Raw genomic sequence first — 18,671 nt, 5'->3', positions numbered from 1 at the left:
ATAGTTTCAGTTAATATCATACGCTTTAACTTAGTATCTTAAGTTTTTGTGGCTGAGTAGCAAAAAAGTTTACCTCTTCAAGGCTGACGTCATCGAGAAAGGATGAAAAGGGAGTACTCACTGGTTTCTACTTACGACCAAAAGTAGTAATAGGTTCACAATGCATTCAGCACTGTCAGGAAATGGCGAAATGGCTCAATAGCTACCCCAACATTCTGAAAGCAGTTATAAAAAGTGGCAAACGTATATCAAAGATAATGATTACAGAGTGAAGCAATGAATTAAACTTTGAACCAAGACAAGGATTCGAATATGGGTCTCCTGCTCACTAGTGTGATGTATCTTTCGCTTTTCTTGCTTTTATATTTTTGTTTTATTCAAAGACAAAGAGAAAGCGTAACCTGTAACCTAGTGTAGAGCCTGCGCATGCCGTTATGTATTTTTGACTTTCAAGTGTTAAAGAATGTAAGATGTTTCTCCTGCTCCTCGGTAGGAGAAAGGACTCACTCTCTGTTAATGAACGAAAGTAGACCCACTTTATTTTAGAGCGTAATCGGCCGTTTTCGTTGTGAGAATAAGTAAAAAGTCTGTATTTTTGATGTGCATCAAAGGCGAATACAATATTATTATATGAGTTATTATATGTGTTATTATTCCAAGTGGTATCGTAATAAATAAGAATCCCAGAAGACCACCTATGTACTTCGGAGTTACAACGAAGATCCGATTACAATACCATGGACACGGTCAAGATTTTGCAGGTGGATACGGCGATCGGTCGTAGTATTTTTCATTGGTAAGCATAAATTTAAACAAGAGAAAGACTATTTCGTCCATGCAGAACTAATATGAACTAATATGAACCTATTCACAGGCATATCCCAGCTTATTGTGCTTGGCCGAGCGCCGAAAAAATAATCTCATTATTTCCATATATCTTAACATTTATTATTATATATTTCTCATTATATTATACTAGGCATATGCGCAAACCATACACCACCCTCACAATACGGCTAAAACAGCTGTACAGACCATCGTAGTATGTCTGCCTCCATAATACAAACACAATTTATGCTTCAGTCCATCTTGATGTTCCCCATTTTAACACTTCCCTGTATAACAGAGGCTCTCCACTACTGGAATAGCACCTTGGTACAAATTTTAATTCATTGCTCCGGCCTGTGTTCACTGTCGTAGATAAAGTCAGGGCGTGATTTGTTTCTGGTGCACGTAATGTCATTTGATTGCTACGTATATCACCCATGCCTGGCACAAAGGCAGGATTATCCCCATTTCGTTCAATGCTAAGGCGCTATTCCAGGGTCTGCACTACTGATATGAGTTAAGAAAGGGAACATCAAGATGAACTGAGCCGTGGAGAATGCATTACTAAGGGAGATATAACAGAGTAATCCTGCTGCTGTGTTAGCTGCAGTGTCGGGGTGACGTTGGGTTCGAATCCTTCACCGGCACAGTAGCTCAGCCTGTTCGGTCAGAGGGTTAACTGCCCTGTGTAATAAAAATTAAAAAAAAGGTGTCACAAGAGAAACTAAGAAACCAGAGATGCTGTATCACCAAGCACATCTCTCTCCTCACATCCACCACTGCTGGCGGCTCACCTTCAACTTCGAAACTCTACGCGCTGTTCAAATTCAACTGCCCAACGCTACAATAGCAAATATTCCAACTTTGCAAATCAGCCACAGACTGCACACAGCACAGTCAGTGATTTTGATACAGAGCGCTGCGTGGCGTTACCAACATAAAAACCTAAATAAGCCTACTTAAGATGTTTCTAGTGGTACCATTTTCATCGTGGCGCCGAGTTTCTACTGAGTTATTATTTCTGGCGGCGCTGATATCCCTGTTGGCACAGATGTGTCTAGTGACGCAGATGTATGTGGTGATGTCATCTTTCTGGAAACATCGTTGTCCTGGAGACACTGTCTTTCTGGTAACAAGTTATGTGTGGTGGCACTGGTGTCTCTTGTGATAGCTGTGTGTCTAGTATCACAAATGTGTTCGGTGGTACAGCATCTCTGGTCTCGTAGTGTCTATTGTGGCACCTGTGTGCCTGGTGACAGTGATGTGTCAGGTGGTGCTGATATGTCTTATGATAATGTGTCTGGTGAGGACCAAGTGTCTGTTGAGATCCACATGCCTGGTGACGAAAATATCTCTGGTGACACAGTATTGTCTGGTGCAACCGATGTTTCTGGCGGTGCCGATGTGTCTGATGACACTGATGTTTGTGATGATGGTGGTGTGTATGGTGATGTCGTATTTCTGGAGATAGAATGTTTCTGGAGGAGCCACGTTTCCATGAAGCTGGGCTACGGTCCCGCACACCGTTAGGCCGTCTTCCGCTCACGCCCCAACATCGTGCAGCCTGCCTCCAGTGGTGTCGCGACAGGCGTGAATGGAGGGACGAATGGAGACGTGTCGTCTTCAGCGATGAGAGTCGCTTCTGCCTTGGTGCCAATGATGGTCGTATGCGTGTTTGGCGCCGTGCAGGTGAGCGCCACAATCAGGACTGCATACGACCGAGGCACACAGGGCCAACACCCGGCATCATGGTGTGGCGAGCGATCTCCTACACTGGCCGTACACCTCTGGTGATCGTCGAGGGGACACTGAATAGTGCACGGTACATCCAAACCGTCATCGAACCCATCGTTCTACCATTCCTAGACCGGCAAGGGAACTTGCTGTTCCAACAGGACAATGCACGTCCGCATATATCCCGTGCCACCCAACGTGCTCTAGAAGGTGTAAGTCAACTACCCTGGCCAGCAAGATCTCCGGATCTGTCCCCCATTGAGCATGTTTGGGACTGGATGAAGCGTCGTCTCACGCGGTCTGCACGTCCAGCACGGACGCTGGTCCAGCTGAGGCGCCAGGTGGTAATGGCATGGCAAGCCGTTCCACAGGACTACATCCAGCATCTCTACGATCGTCTCCATGGGAGAATAGCAGCCTGCATTGCTGCGAAAGGTGGATATACACTGTAGTAATGCCGACATTGTGCATGCTCTGTTGCCTGTGGTCTATGTGCCTGTGGTTCTGTCAGTGTGATCATGTGATGTATCTGACCCCAGGAATGTGTCAATAAAGTTTCCGCTTCCTGGGACAATGAATTCACGGTGTTCTTATTTCAATTTCCAGGAGTGTATGTGGTGACGCTGATGTGTCAGGGGATGCTGATGCGTCTGATGATGCCCATGTGTTTGGTGACGCCCATGTGTCTGATGAAGCCTATGCATCTGGCAAAGCTTCTATTGCGAAGACAGCGTCTCGATAGTGACATCGTGTTTGTGGCGACGCCGTTTCTGACAACACTAGTTATTTCTCTCATCGCCATGTATCCTATTGCGTCGCAAACGCGTGCTCTACTAATGTACTCCCTATCGCCAGGCCAGGCCATTGCCAAGGAGGCAGAGCTTACGGCCTCCATCCTCTCCGACGGCAGGTGGCGTCGGCACGCACCTGCGGCCGACCCGGTATCAGATAGTCTTGCGCCCACCGGAACACGGCGCGTGTTATTAGTGTGACGGCTCGGCGGCAGCGGCTCCGTACAAAAAGGGAGCGGCGCTCTCTATCTGGCAGGAGATCCTTAACGGGGCGCCGCGACGGTTCCGGAACGCCAGGGCCCGCTTCCGGCCGCTAATGGCTCGTTACGGCGCGGCTAGGAGCGGGGATAGAGGATAGGCTGGCCGCCGTGCGCTGGCCCACGGCGTGCATTCCGCGGCTTTTTGTGGCCCGCGGCACGCGCCCCAAATTGACCACAATTTCACGGCGCTCGGCCACACACGCGCGACTCCACCTAATTATGTTATGCGTTTTTGTCTGCGGCCGTGCTCCATCGCTCCCGGTTGCGGTGGCAAACCGCGAGCGTGTCTTTTCCCCTGCTCGCAATCGCCACACTTACGTAGGACGTGAGCTCCACTTTGCACGGGATGATTCGGTCCAGTCGGTAATCGTCCGGCGGAAATAAGTGGTTTGCTGCGGTGCTGTAACAGCCTGCGTACCTATACACTTACTCCAAATAAAGCAAAGAAGAAGAACGAGGAACTTCCAACACATTCTGTAAAGTTACCGTTTGTACGAAGGTTATCCGGAAACTAACGTTACAAGGCACTTAGCCTCAGCATGGAATATCCGTGGGGGAAGTTGGTACCACTGCCGCGTAGCGGGAAGCTAACGGAAGGAACGACCATTCCCGACAGTCAGTAGCTCGTCGGTTAGTATTGTTGTGACTCTTAAAAATGAACGTTCTCATTCCGGACCCCGCCTAGTGCGAAGTGCGAACTGTAATTCGCTACCTAAGTGCTGAGGGCAGCCGCGCGGGATTAGCCGAGCGGTCTTAGGCGCTGCAGTCATGGACTGTGCGGCTGGTCCCGGCGGAGGTTCCAGTCCTCCCTCGGGCGTTGGTGTATCTGTTTGTCCTTAGGATAAAAAAAATGGTTCAAATGGCTCTGAGCACTATGGGACTCAACATCTTAGGTCATAAGTCCCCTAGAACTGAGAACACTTAAACCTAACTAACCTAAGGACATCACAGATATCTATGCCCGAGGCAGGATTCTAACCTGCGACCATAGCAGCCCCGCGGTTCCCGACTGCAGCGCCAGAACCGCACGGCCACCGCGGCTGGCGTCCTTAGGATAATTTAGGTTAAGTATTGTGTAAGCTTAGGGACTGATAACCTTAGCAGTTAAGTCCCATACTATTTCACACACATTTGCACACTTTTCTGCTGAGAGCATGAACACCACTGCGAAATTGTTTCAGTTTATGGAGAGGACGTAATGTCGAGGCAGCATGTGACGAAATGGGTACGGTATTTCAATTCTGGAAGGTTAGAAATTCACGATTAAGACAAAAGCGGAAGGCCGTTTGTTGTGACTGATGACGTGGTGCAGAAAATTGGAGAACATCTCTGTGATCGCGGTTCGACAATTGACGAATTGCAGGCACTTTGTCCAAACATTTCACGAACTGTTGATAATGAAATTGTAACCGGTTCACTAAATTACCGCAAGTTGTATGCGCAATGGGTGCCCAAAACACCTATCGAAGCACACAAATGTAACAAGAGTCAGTACCAGTCGCGGATTCCGTGACCGGTTTGAGACTGAAGGCGAGGCTTTTCTCAACTCTATGGCGACGGGAGATGAAACTTGGGCTTATCACCATACTCCTGAGAGCAAACGACAACCAATGCAGTGGCGCCCTACTCATTCTCCTTCAGCCAAAATGTTCAGAACACAGCAAACAGCGAGGAAAATAATGGTGTCAGTGTTTTGGGACAGATTTGATCATCATGCGAGTGTTACTGAAATGCTTCAGAAACTCCGGTGGGAGTCCCTAGAGGAAAGGAGGCGTCGTTTTCGTGAATCGCTACTGAGGAAATTTAGAGAACCAACATCTGAGGCTGACTGCAGTACAATTTTACTGCCGCCAACTTACATTTCGCGGAATGACCACAAAGATAAGATAAGAGAGATAAGGGCTCGTACAGAGACATATAGGCAGTCATTTTTTCCTCGTTCTGTTTGGGAGTGGAACAGGGAGAGAAGATGCTAGTCGTGGTACGAGGTACCCTCCGCCACGCACCGTATGGTGGATTGTGGAGTATGTATGTGGATGCAGAAAAGGGATTCCGCTCGTTGAGGTTTTGGAAGGAGGTGAAACTGTAAATGCTGCAAGATATTGTGAGACCATGAAGAAACTTCACAGAGCCCAACAAAACATACGTCTTGGGATGCTGACAACGGGAGTCTGTCTCCTTTACAGCAACGCGCGTCCCACACCGCTCATGAAACACTAGAGTTGTTGACTTCATTTGGTTGGGATGTTTTAAGCTACCTCTCTCAAAGTCCCGATCTTGCACCAAGTGAATTAAATTGAAGGAACACCGTCGTGGAAAACACTTTTCCGACGACCACGAGGTGAACATCGAAGTGAAGAACCGGCTGAAAAAGGCGGCAGGAGACGTCTATGACTCAGGAATCAAAAAGCACGTCCCACGGATGACAAAATGTATTGAGGTAAATGGTGATTACCTGGAAAAATAGTTCAAGACCTACACTACAACGCATATACATTTTATTAAAATTAATTCAGTTTTTGTACTTCAGAAAATTCTCGTAACATTATTTTCCGGAGTAGCCCGTAACTAGAGTAACCGACTGCATACTCAGAATCCTTCGCAAGAACGGTTTAAGGACTACGTTTTACAGTCGACACAAGGTCAATGACTTCTCTCCACCTACAATGGATATGCCCATCGGCTTCCACAAAGTGGAGTATTTGAAGTTCTGTGAGGTTGTGACAAAGTTTCTATCGACGTCATTTGAAGTACAATAACAGAACACATCAGATTACGAAAACCAATTGCGTTTAAGATAAGAAGTGCAATCAGCGTTAGTGGAGCTTCATGAAGAATTAGACCAGGTTATGGATTTTAAGAACATATTAGTCAACTACAATACCACTGCATCTGGTGGTAAGGGCGCTTGGTTTGGGTTTTTGTGAGTCAGCGGTAATCAGGATTGACACTATATGCACAGCTGACCTGCAAGGATTGAGAGGGTAATGCGTTTTCGTTATCCACCATTGTACTTATTTGCTGTAATGTTACTGCGTGTTTATCGGTAACGGACAAGTGCAATAACTTTCTCATACTTGCACGCAGAATTTACTCTGTACCCAAACAGACTGGATAGGCAGCTTCTGTCTCCTGGAGAGGGGGAAGGGGGATGGCAGGGAAGAATAGCAGACATTCACCTTCGCTGTTTGGTCTCATTGAAGACTCAATTAGCAGCAACGTTCACAATATACTATAATTCTATATTAATGCCCTGGAAACATTCCCCTTTTTATGAAATAAGGCCCACAAATGAAGGAAACGTGATCTGACTAACTTCAGTTTATAACTTTACTTTTTATAATGTACAAAGGGTTATTCTTGTGGAGCATCCACAACTGCACAACTCCATTTCCTAAAATGAGGAACCCGCAAAAAAAAAAAGTTCAAATGGCTCTGAGCACTATGGGACTTAACATCGGAGCCCATCAGTCCCCTAGAACGTAGAACTACTTAAACCTAACTAACCTAAGGACATCACACATATCCATGCCCGAGCCAGGATTCGAACCTGCGACCGTAGCTGTCGCGCGGTTCCAGACTGTAGCGCCTAGAACCACTCGGCCGCAACGGCCGGCCCCTGTACGCGATTTACAGTGTTACGCCTTCAGTTCCACGGCTCTGATCTAAACCTCATCGAACTTATCTGCAATTTAATGTAACAAAAATTTTCATCTAACAATGTTCAAAAAATGGTTCAAATGGCTCTGAGCACTATGAGACTCAACATCTTAGGTCATAAGTCCCCTAGAACTTAGAACTACTTAAACCTAACTAACCTAAGGACATCACACACACCCATGCCCGAGGCAGGATTCGAACCTGCGACCGCAGCAGCCCCGCGGTTCCGGACTGCAGCGCTAGAACCGCACGGCCACCGCGTCTAACAATGTTAACGTCACCCTTCCCCAACTTAAACAAATGACTACGGCCGTAATTCAGAGCAATACGAAAGACGACTGGACGAAGGCGTGTAGTAAAGCGAAAAGTATTACGGACGAGTACTGGCATAGAGACGCGCTGATGGACGAAACAACTCAGAGCGTAATTACTCAACTTGAATCTAACAGTGACAGTGAAATTTCCTAGCGTAGATCTGATGACATATCTGACGAGGCATATTGAAAGTCGACAGAGACAGCTGCTTCGGACGTCAGCAGCAGCAGATGAGACGGAATTGTGTTCAGAAGAGCTATGTGTCCAGCCCTTTAAATTGGGATTAAAGGTACAGTACATGCTTATTATGCGGCATCTCAACATATAAACTTTTATGTATGAACTATTTGATTATAAGGCAAATTTTGCTTTGAAAAATTATGTGTTAATAAAAATGTAGTTTTATGTTTGTTAGTCTACCTTATTTACTAGATCGTACACCAAAATTTGTATTTATTTTCATTTATTTCGGTTAACTGTAGAATAATAAATTAACAGTAAATATATTTTTATCTACTGGACAACCAACTCAAATTATTAGATCGTAAAACAACAGTTTTATTTTAATTTAGTACGCTTCGCTGTAGAACAATGTATTAATACCAGATGCATTACAATGTCGCTTCAGTTACTAGATAGTAACAAAACAATTTTAACTTCACCTTTAATTTCCTACGCTTTCCTGTAGAAGAACACGCTGGTGAGCCAAGACATTATACCACTGCCTACGCGAGGCTGCATGCGTCCTGGTGGTATTGTGGGCACCTTACGCAATAAGGAAAGAAGGTAAGAGGAAGAGAGATGAATGGGGAGTCACTGTAGTGAAGATACGGATCGCAAATGCTGATATCGACTGATATAAGCTGTTGTGACAAAGTGCACATTGTTACGGCCCTGCGGCTGGAAACGAGAATCTCCGAAACGGCGAAGCTGGTCGCCTGTTGGTGTACTACTGTCGTGAGCACCTATGGAAAGTGACTGAAGGGTGGTGAAATAAAGCGTAAGCCGTATGGTATTGGACGACCACATCTCAACACAAAACGCAGAGGTCGAAGGATCTCCCATTGTGTAATCCCGGACAGACAGCGGTCTGTGGCAGATCTGACGAAAGCGTGCAATCCTGTTATGGTCACAAGCGTTTAGGAGCACTCAGTTCAAAAGCCACGGTCGAACATGGAGCTCCACATCACACGACCGCTATGTGTGTCCTTGTTGCCCTAACAACGTCGTCAGCAATAATGGCAGTGAGTACAGCATCACTGAGCTTACACCGTGGATCAATAAAAACGTGTCGCCTTTCGAATGATTCGCATTTTTTGTTACACCAAGCCGATGGTTGGCTCATTACCCATCGTCATGAAGGCGAATGGCTGCACGAAATATGCCCCGCGCCATAGATGCAGGTTAGTAAGGGCAGAACTGTGCTATCGGGTACACTGAATTGGGCTTCCATGGGGTCTGTGGTGGTAATCGAAGGCATCAGACCACAGTGAACTAAGTGAACATTATTGCAGACTATTTGCATTGCTTAAAGCTTGAAGTCTCCCCGTACGGCGATAACATCTTCCAGCAGGATGACTGTCGGGGTTGCAAGGTGAGAATGGCGCTAAAGTGGTTTGAATGGCCATTGAAATTACTATACCAAGAAGCAATTGATATGGTAAGCGGGTATTCATTAGACAAATATATTATACTAGAACTGATATGCGATAACATTTTCACGCAATTTGGGTGCATAGATCCTGAGAAATCAGTACCCAGAACAACCACCTCTGGCCGTAATAAAGGCCTTGATACGCCTGGGCATTCAGTCAGAGCTTGGTTGGCGTGTACAGGTACAGCAGCCCATGCAGCTTCGACACGATACCACAGTTCATCGAGAGTAATGACTGGCGTATTGTGACGAGCTAGTTGCTCGGCCACCATTGACCAGACGTTTTCAGTTGATGAGAGATCTGGAGAATGTGCTGGCCAAGGCAGCAGTCGAACATTTTCTGTTTCCAGAAAGGCCCGTACAAGACCTGCAACATGCAGTCGTGAATTGTCCTGCTGAAATGTAGGGTTTCGAAGGAATCGAATGAAGGGTAGAGCCACGGGTCGTAACACACATGAAAGGTAACATCCACCGTTCAGAGTGCCGTCAGTGCGAACAAGAGGTGACCGAGACGTGTAACCAATGGCACTCCATACCATCACGTCGGACGATACGCCAGTATGGCGATGACGAATACACGCTTCCAATGTGCACCCAGGTTCGTCGTTGAGTACACCATCACAAGCGCTCCTGTCTGTGATGCAGTGTCAAGGGTAACCGCAGCCATGGTCTCCGAGCTGATAGTCAATGCTGCTGCAAACGTCGTCTAACTGTTGGTGCAGATGGTTGTTGTCTTGCGAACGTCCCCATCTGTTTCCTCAGCGATCGAGACGTGGCTGCACGATCCGTTACAGCCATGAGGATAAGATGTCTGTCATTTCGACTGCTAGTGATACGAGGCCGTTGGGATCCAGTACGGCGTTCCATATTACCCTCCTGAACCCACCGTTTCCATATTCTGCTAACACCAACGCGAGCAGCAACGTCGCGATACAATAAACCGCAATCGCAATACGCTACAATCTGACCTTTATCGAAGTCGTAAACGTGATGGTATGCATTTCTCCTCCTTACACGAGGCATCACAACAACGTATGAACAGGCAACGCCGGTAAACTGCTGTTTGTGTATGAGACATCGGTTGGAAACTTTCCTGATGTCAGCACGTTGTAGGTGTCGCCACCGTCGCTAGCCTTATGCGAATGGTCTGAAAAGCTAATCGTTTGCATATCACAGCAGCTTCTTCCTGTCTGTTAAATTTCGCGTCCGTTGCACGTCATCTTCGTGGTGTAGGAATTTTAATAGCCAGTAGTGTATATCGGGCGCTAGCTGCGTGCCTCCACAGCATTATCCTGTAATTTTTCGAGAACTGGTTGACCTGTGCAAAGATATCTAGTGCTACAATATTCTGTATTCCTGTCAAGGACTTGTAGAATCCATGCCAAGTAGAATCTCTTTTGGAATGTGCTTGAAAAGTTGAACAGCATGCTATTAAACAGGAGGTCACAATGTTTTGGCTCATTGGTGTATTTTAAAAGCGAATATACTGTTGTTTTTTACACGTACAGCTGCTTTATGCGGCCATAAAATAACTGTTTTGTTTTTCTTTTGTTCATACACATTGTTTGTCCGCACAATAATGAGTTAATATAATGCATGTTTGTTGTATCTTCTGTGTGTATACCAAGTACAGTTCAGGAATCGTGATACATTTTGGCTGAGCGCTGTTATATCACTCGTGAGTCATTCGAAGAAACAGTTCGCGGCACGCTCAGCTCAAATGGATATTGTAAAGGGAGCAGGTTATAACTATGTGGTATCATTGTACAGACACCACGTGGAACTGACTATTGAGGTGGGAGTAAGGAAAGGAGATGGAAGAATTTAGTGATGTCAGCTGCATCGGGACTTATGCAGAATCAGCGGCCACAAGTGAAAATGTGTGCCTGACCATGACTCTCCCACACGGGATCACCTGCTTGCTAAGCAGCTGCGTTAATCACTGCGCCATTCGGACACAGTGTTTATCACAATCTCGAAGAGTATTTCTGCACGCCTTCCGGCAGATCCGAACTCCCACCAAGCGCCAGCTATCCGCAGTTCCCACGATGTCCTCCGTGCTTGCTACTTTGAGATTCCCACAGGAAGTCGGATGTACGAGGGTGAGTCAAATGAAAACCTAAAATTTGTAATAACAAATCGAAATTTCGCGCCGTCATCCTGTAAGTTGGTAAGGGTGCTACAAACATCGTGCAGAATGACATGTAGATGGCAGCATAGTGCAGAAGCACACATACCGTCGCAGTGTCAGTATAAAGATGGCCGCTCCCCTTGCGACTTGCACCAGGGAAGAACAGCGTTCTGTTATTCGGTTTTTGCGTAGTGAAGGTCTGAAACCTATTGAAATTCATCGACAAATGAAGGTTCGGTACGGTGATGCATGTTTGTCACAGCAGCAAGTCTACGAATGGAGTAGGAAGTTCGCAAATGGTGTGACTATAGTGGAAGATGCTCCTCGTCCGGGTCAGGCACAACGAGCTGTGACTCCACAAAACATTGCAGCAGTTGAAGCCATAGAGAAGGAAACCCACCGAGTGACACGGAATGGCATTGCAACATGTTTACAGATTAGTCATGGGTCAGCACACCACATTGTCCACGATGTGCTCCAGTTTCACAAAGTGTGTGCAAGATGGGTGCCACGGCAGCTGACTCCTGAAATGAGAGAACGACGTGTTGATGCTTGCGAAGAACTTCTTCGGCGCTATGAACGAAAAGGTGATGGCTTCCTTGCAAGAATCTTTACTGGGAACGAAACGTGGGTTCACTTCCACCAACCGGAAACGAAGTGACTGAGAAAAGAATGGCGTCATTCCTCATCACCAAAACTAAAGGAGTTTCGAACAGAACCATTAACAGGAAAGGTTATGGTGACTCTCTTTTGGGACAAAAAAGGCGTCATTTTGGAGCATAACTTGCCTAAAGGGACCACTGCCACCAGTGCATCATACACAGATCTTCTAAAAAATCATATGCGGCCTGCAATCACATCAAAGCGACGAGGATTGATGTCAGCAGGTGTCGTTTTGCAACATGGCAAAGCAAGGCCCCACACTAACCGTACAACAGTTGCAGCAACCACAGACCTCGATTTTGAGTGTCTTCCTCATCCACCTTACCAGACCTTTCCCCAAGTGATTTCCATATGTTTGGACCACTCAAAGACGCAATTGGAGGAAAGAAGTTCCGTTCTGATGAAGAGCGGTGCAAGAGTGGTTGCGCGGACTACAAAAATAATTTTTTTAAAGGAATTTATGCAAATATGTAAGCGCTGGAGGCTTGCATTAAGCGTGGGGGAGATTATGTTGAAAACTGACACAGCTTTGTACCACTTCTGCACAGTAAAAAATATTTTTAAAAAATATTTAAGGTTTTCATTTGACTCACCCTCGTAATTATGCATCTTCACTGAAAGTGCGAATCAATTACGAGTATATGACAGCGTGGTGTCTGTTCTTTCGGACGTGCCTGAATCCACCACCTTCAGTAAGGATGCACTATTACGTTCGACCTCGTGCGGGAATCTCAAAGTGGCGTGCATGGCGGACATGGACGGGGCTGTGAAAAGGTGGCGCTAGATGGGAATGTGTTTCTGCCGGTAGACGTGCCGAGGTAATCCGCACAGTTGCAGTAAACGCTGTGTTCTGATGACGCAGTGGTTAAGAAGCCGACTAATAAGCAAGAGATCCTGGGTTCCTGTCACACATTTTCACTCGTCGCCGCTGATTCCACGCAAATGACATCAATAACCAATAGTTCCTTCCCTCCCTTTCCTTTCCTCCCCTCTCTACCTACGATTCACATAATAAGTTTCCTTTTTTGTTTATGGGCCGTGGATGTGGACAAGTGCTTCCAGTTGGAGCTTCGCACTATCGCTTCGATCGTGACAGTTTCTGGTGTAGTGCTAGTGTGCCGTTTAAAACAGACCTGGCGGCGACGCCCGCAAAGTGCCTCGGTCAGAGGGCAGGTTGTGGTTCCATAGGAATGTGGTCCCTGCGGCTGCTGTTGTGGGTAGTCAGCACGGACAAGGACGACTACAGGGTGCGTGCGTGGAGTGCGTGTGTGCGTGCGACGCCTGGCGCCGGGGGCGCGGGGGCGGGCGCAGTCCGCGGCGTGGCGTGCGGGGCCCATATTCGGTGCTGCGGGGGGCGGCGGCCCCCCGGGGGCTGAGCGCCGCCCCCCGCCGGCCTGTCCGCCTCCTCGTTAACACCCGAGGTGTCTGCCGAGGAATGCGACGCGCCGGCCGCTGATTGCGTCCTCCCACGCCGCCTGCTGCGCCGCCAACAAAGATCCGTGGGGTCGGGCCGGCTCGCCTCAGACTCTGGAGATGGCATCACGGAATCTCTTCCGCCAGCTGGCGACCGCGCCCCCAACTCAGTTTCGTTCGCGCCACGGTGTTCTTCCTGGCCTCGGGGTCGCGCGAATACCATCTACTGGCGACCTCTCATTTGTCAGCCTATTTTCTGCCTTTCAAAACTATCGGTTTCGCAACTGGAATTGCTTCCTTCCGAAGTACTAACGTTAGATGGTTAAGTACGTCACACAGGGAGTAAGATTTGCCATAACTTTGCTTTGAGGCGCCCTTGACTTTTGAATATTGGGGACGAATAGCTCACATGAGAAAGCTGCCACATGGTTTAAGACAGGAATGGACCATCTTGGTTACCCGCTGACCTAATTCACATTCTTACTTAAAATTGCCGGGCGCTTCATCGTGTGACGCGACAGCAGCACTTCTAGCGCATAATGTCAAAACCATATTGTTCTGTGATGTTAAATCTTATCGGACAACGTACTGATATGAATGGCACCCTTCTCTCGACGCTAAACACTCACAAATTGTGCCTCGAAACACGTGTTACTGTGAATAATGGTTTGGCTCTGAGCACTATGGGATTTAACATCTATGGTCATCAGTCCCCTAGAACTTAGAAGTACTTAAACCTAACTAACCTAAGGACATCACACAACACCCAGTTACTGTGAATAGATACATTTTATATTCACCCTGTCTTCTGATGATTATGCCACGTGAACACTGAACCTTCATCCACGACGAAATTAAGAAACAGGTAGCACAGAACTTTGCGGTTGAAGAGACTGTAAGCGAATTGTCATATCGCTGGCTTAGTTGCGGAGTATCTTTGCTTGAAGCCGCGTCTGCAGAGTCGAGTATGGGACACGGAACTGTTATGTTGTGTTGTGTGTAGTTCTGCATGTGAGAGGCATTGTTAGTATGGACATTGAAGTGTTGCTACAAGTGCTATTACAGTAAAGTGATAAAATAGGCAAATGGCGCAGAGGAAAGTGCGTCGAGAAGTAATATGAAACTGAGCAGTGATGCTGGTAACGGTCCAAATGGCTCTGAGCACTATGGGACTAAACATCTATGGTCATCAGTCCCCTAGAACTTAGAACTACTTAAACCTAACTAACCTAAGGACATCACACAACACCCAGTAATGACGAGGCAGAGAAAATCCCTGACCCCGCCGGGATTCGAACCGGGAACACGGGCGTGGGAAGCGAGAACGCTACCGCACGACCACGAGCTGCGGACAACGCTGGTAACGTATTTGTGTATCCTGTCGTTGCGTCTTGTACTGTATAGTATCAATCATCCGCGCCGTGTTCGGTCTCCCAGAATGAACTGATGTGAACCAGTAGAAATTACTTACCACAAAAGAGTGCAGTCAAATGCTAGTGTCTTGTAGCGAGCGTGAGGACGTGCGTTCGATCATCGCGTTCCGCATCATCAACAATCAACCGCGCCGCAACGGTTACTCGCTCGTACAACTGAGAACTGTGAACTGTAAATTTAACTTTGTGAACAGTGTTAAAATTTATTACTAGTGTCAAGGAGGACTGGTACCAAATAAATGTGTCTGCGTGACGAGCGTAAGAACTTTCATCCGATCATTCGGCTTCCGCATCATCATCAATCACCTGCGTCGTGTTCGGTACGCGTACGCTCGTCCGAGTGATATTGTGGACAGATTATCATCAAGATTGTTAATTGGGATAAACATTTACGACTTAGAGTGTAAACAGTGCAAGCTGCGACTTTCTTTTAGCGTCTCAAAATATAGTTGTTCATACCAGACGTAGAACGGTGTTGTGTTCTGACGATGAGTGGCTCCCCTGACTCGCTTGCATATTTCGATAGGTAATTTCAGGCAAGCCAGCAGCAGTGTGGAGCAGAACAATACGACCGCCGCGGGATCATCAAGTACGTGGTGAGGACAGGGCGCACAGTCAAGAAACGGTCCGAAACGACAACCAGTACAAAGTAGCCCCCACCCCCATTTGTACTCCCGGGCGTGTTACATGACAACAGATGAGTAATCTGTTCACCAAGTTATGGCCCCTGCTGGCATTGAGAAAAAAGGGCCTATTCCGTGAGTAGCTGGTAATTTTTGTAAAATTGTCGCCTACTAGCAACGTTTGCGGCCTATCAGCGTGTAGCAGAGACGAGGCAGCAAGCAGTAAATAACATTTGTGTGCAATCACCACTGATTCAGTCGCGAAAATACTTGTCCCGGCAGCTCTTCAAGGTAATAAGCTGCTTCCTCGTCCATTCTCCGCACGGACGTGAGCACGTGGAACGTAACTTCCTCGTCAGACTAGAAACGAGTTTTTCTTTGTTGTTCAATTTAGTGGCCGCGAATTGGCATTGCTCATGTGTGGCATAAGCAAAACTTTCCCTGGTCGGCGTTATGAGCTGCAAACACAACGTGAACCGGGCGTCGGAGGAAATATAATAAAATGCGTCACGGGACAGCTGGTTGCTCGCCAGTGGTGTAAGATGTAAAGAGGCCACACACTTTCAATAATATTGTCAAACAGTCAACACAAGCATCAGTATGCATTACTGTTGCAGACAGTTAACATGGATCGGGGCAGGGTGAGCAGAACTTAACTCGTAAAGCTGTTTTATCAATAGAACAGCAATAGTGCTTCTGCTCTTCGAGGGTACTGGCGTATGAAAGGAATACGGAGAGGTCCTCTTTCCGCGCCAGGGTTGTAGAACCTGATTCGGAAGATAGAATTAACTGGCGATTTTGGGAATTGCTCCTAGGAGACATCGACAGCTAGTTGCACCAGAAAATTGTTGAAGGCGTTTCTATTGTTATGGCTGGGAATGCTGGACGCAATACTGGATCCGTGAAGTCACTCGGTTACTCCATAGCACCGAATCTGTGACCGATAGTTCCAAACCGCACAGCCAACAAGATGACCAGATTTGAACCCGTGCGATTTGTGGCTGCGCAGTTACCTGAAGGGCAGGGTTTACCAGCGGGACACTAACACCCGTTGGAGGTTCAATGTGAGCATAGCGAGAGATGTAACTAACATATCACCTGAAATATTTTGGGCAGCAGGAGAGAAATCTCTCGTGCGACTTCAGGCTGTCGCCACACAGAGCAACATTTGCAACTTGGAACGTAAACTAGGCGCACAATAACAAATGCTATCCTCTCAAGCAGAGAAGAAAACGTGTGCCTTTCAGTGGTTTATTCATTGTTTCACTGCCACATATCCTTACAAATGTTTACACTATGGTTCATTTCATGGGGCTCTCCCCAGTAGTGGAAGTTTAATTACAACCATCTTGTTTATCCTTAGATTCGTCACTTGAAGTTGGTTCCAAAGCATTTATAATTGGGTTTTCATAGGATAATCTACCTTAAAGTGTCTGCCAGTTCAGTTCTTTCAGCATTATCTTGAGTCTCTCCCATGGTTGAAACAAACCGGTGATCGTTCGTGCTGCCCCTTTATATATTCGTTTAATATCCTCTGTTACTCTCATTTGCTATGGGTCCCACTGCGTATCATCTCTCAGATTCAGTTTCTTGTAATACACAACGGTTTAATAGATAATTTGGAAGGTAATTTATAACGTCCCTTCGACAACGTGTTACTTAGAGATGAAGCACAAGCTTGGATTATTAAAGAATGCGGAAAAAATCGGCGATGGCTTCTTCGAATTAACCAACCCGGCATTTGCCTGGAGCGATTTAAGGAAATTACGCAACACCTAAATCAGGATGGCCAAAAGTGTAATTGAACTGACGTCCTCCCGAATGTAAGTACACTGCCTTGGCCATTGCGCCACCTCGATCAGTCAGTTTCAAAAGGACTATCCATGGGTAATGTTTATTTTTCAACTTTAAGGTGTTCAATAAAAGATTCACTATGGCGTTAGTTATTTTGTTAGTGTGTAAACATAGGATCATTAGCTTGTTGAATTATACAACCGCGTAGAAAGAGACGTGTGCTATATATTCAAAGATTAGTAACAGCTGTGCGAAATACTGGTCACCCTTATCATTTAATCACAAAACATAAAAAGAAGTTTCACTTTTATTGCTTGAATATGTCGTTGCAGGATCAATATAATTACTTCGTAGGTACAATAATAATTTTGCTAGTTGTGTTTTGTGAGAGAACAGCGCTAAACTTCAAGCATACGAGTGGCCTGTCCGTTACCAGATATCTGCAACTTCCTCCCAATATCCAATCGACTCTCAGTAACATATTTTGCTCCTCTGATTATGTCGTATCAACACTGACACTTTGTCCTAAGATGCAGGACTCATCCTAAAATACTTCATGAAATCTTACAATTTCGTAGTTATGATTTTAGCCAGAACAAGCATACGAGAAGTCACTCCTTTTCCCCCTTTTTTCGGACCCATTTCCACTTTTTTTTATTGAGAATTGGCAATATAATTGATAATGTGGAAGTCGCTTGAATATATTGATGGTTCGACAAACTAATACTGTCAATAAATAATGAACAGTGTATGCCCCTTATCATCTGCTCCAACTTTGATCACAAAAAATTTGTCCGCTTAAAATAGAGATATTTCAGAATAACTGGCTTTTTTTTTAGTATATGAAAAAGATTCTTCCCTATATGTATCAATAAAAACTGTGATTCATTCTTTGCTCCGCTATCATAGCCACACTTGCGGTCAGGTTTCGATTCCCGGGCTGTGATGCCAGACACCAACAGTAATCCTGATAAGAGTGCGTAGGTAGCATGGAAAAAGCATGGAACCTTGACGTTTCACGTGGCAGACACACATAGGAAACACGAGGAAAAAGACAGTGAAAAGCTAATCACACTTGTTCCTTTTCAAATCCAAGTAGGGGCTTTGCAGCAGAAATTAGGATCCGTGTGTACTGTCTTACAAGATCCACATTAGAGTACCTATTCTCTGTCTCGGGATACGTTGCAAAACTAGACCTAAAAGGACTCTAAACGATTTAAAACAGACTCCTACAGAGAGCACTCCATGCAGATTGTAGATTTCCAGCAGCTGACTTACAGGCTTCAGAAAAGTAAAGAATTAGGCAGAGAGGGTATGTGGGGAGGATGTTAACCAGAGATATGCAAAGCGGATCTGTTGGTTTTACATAATT

Source organism: Schistocerca gregaria, chromosome 8, assembly GCF_023897955.1.
Source record: "Schistocerca gregaria isolate iqSchGreg1 chromosome 8, iqSchGreg1.2, whole genome shotgun sequence".
In the NCBI taxonomy this organism is placed as follows: domain Eukaryota; kingdom Metazoa; phylum Arthropoda; class Insecta; order Orthoptera; family Acrididae; genus Schistocerca; species Schistocerca gregaria.
The sequence above is the reverse complement of the archived record's forward strand: the minus strand, read 5'-3'. Positions refer to the sequence as shown.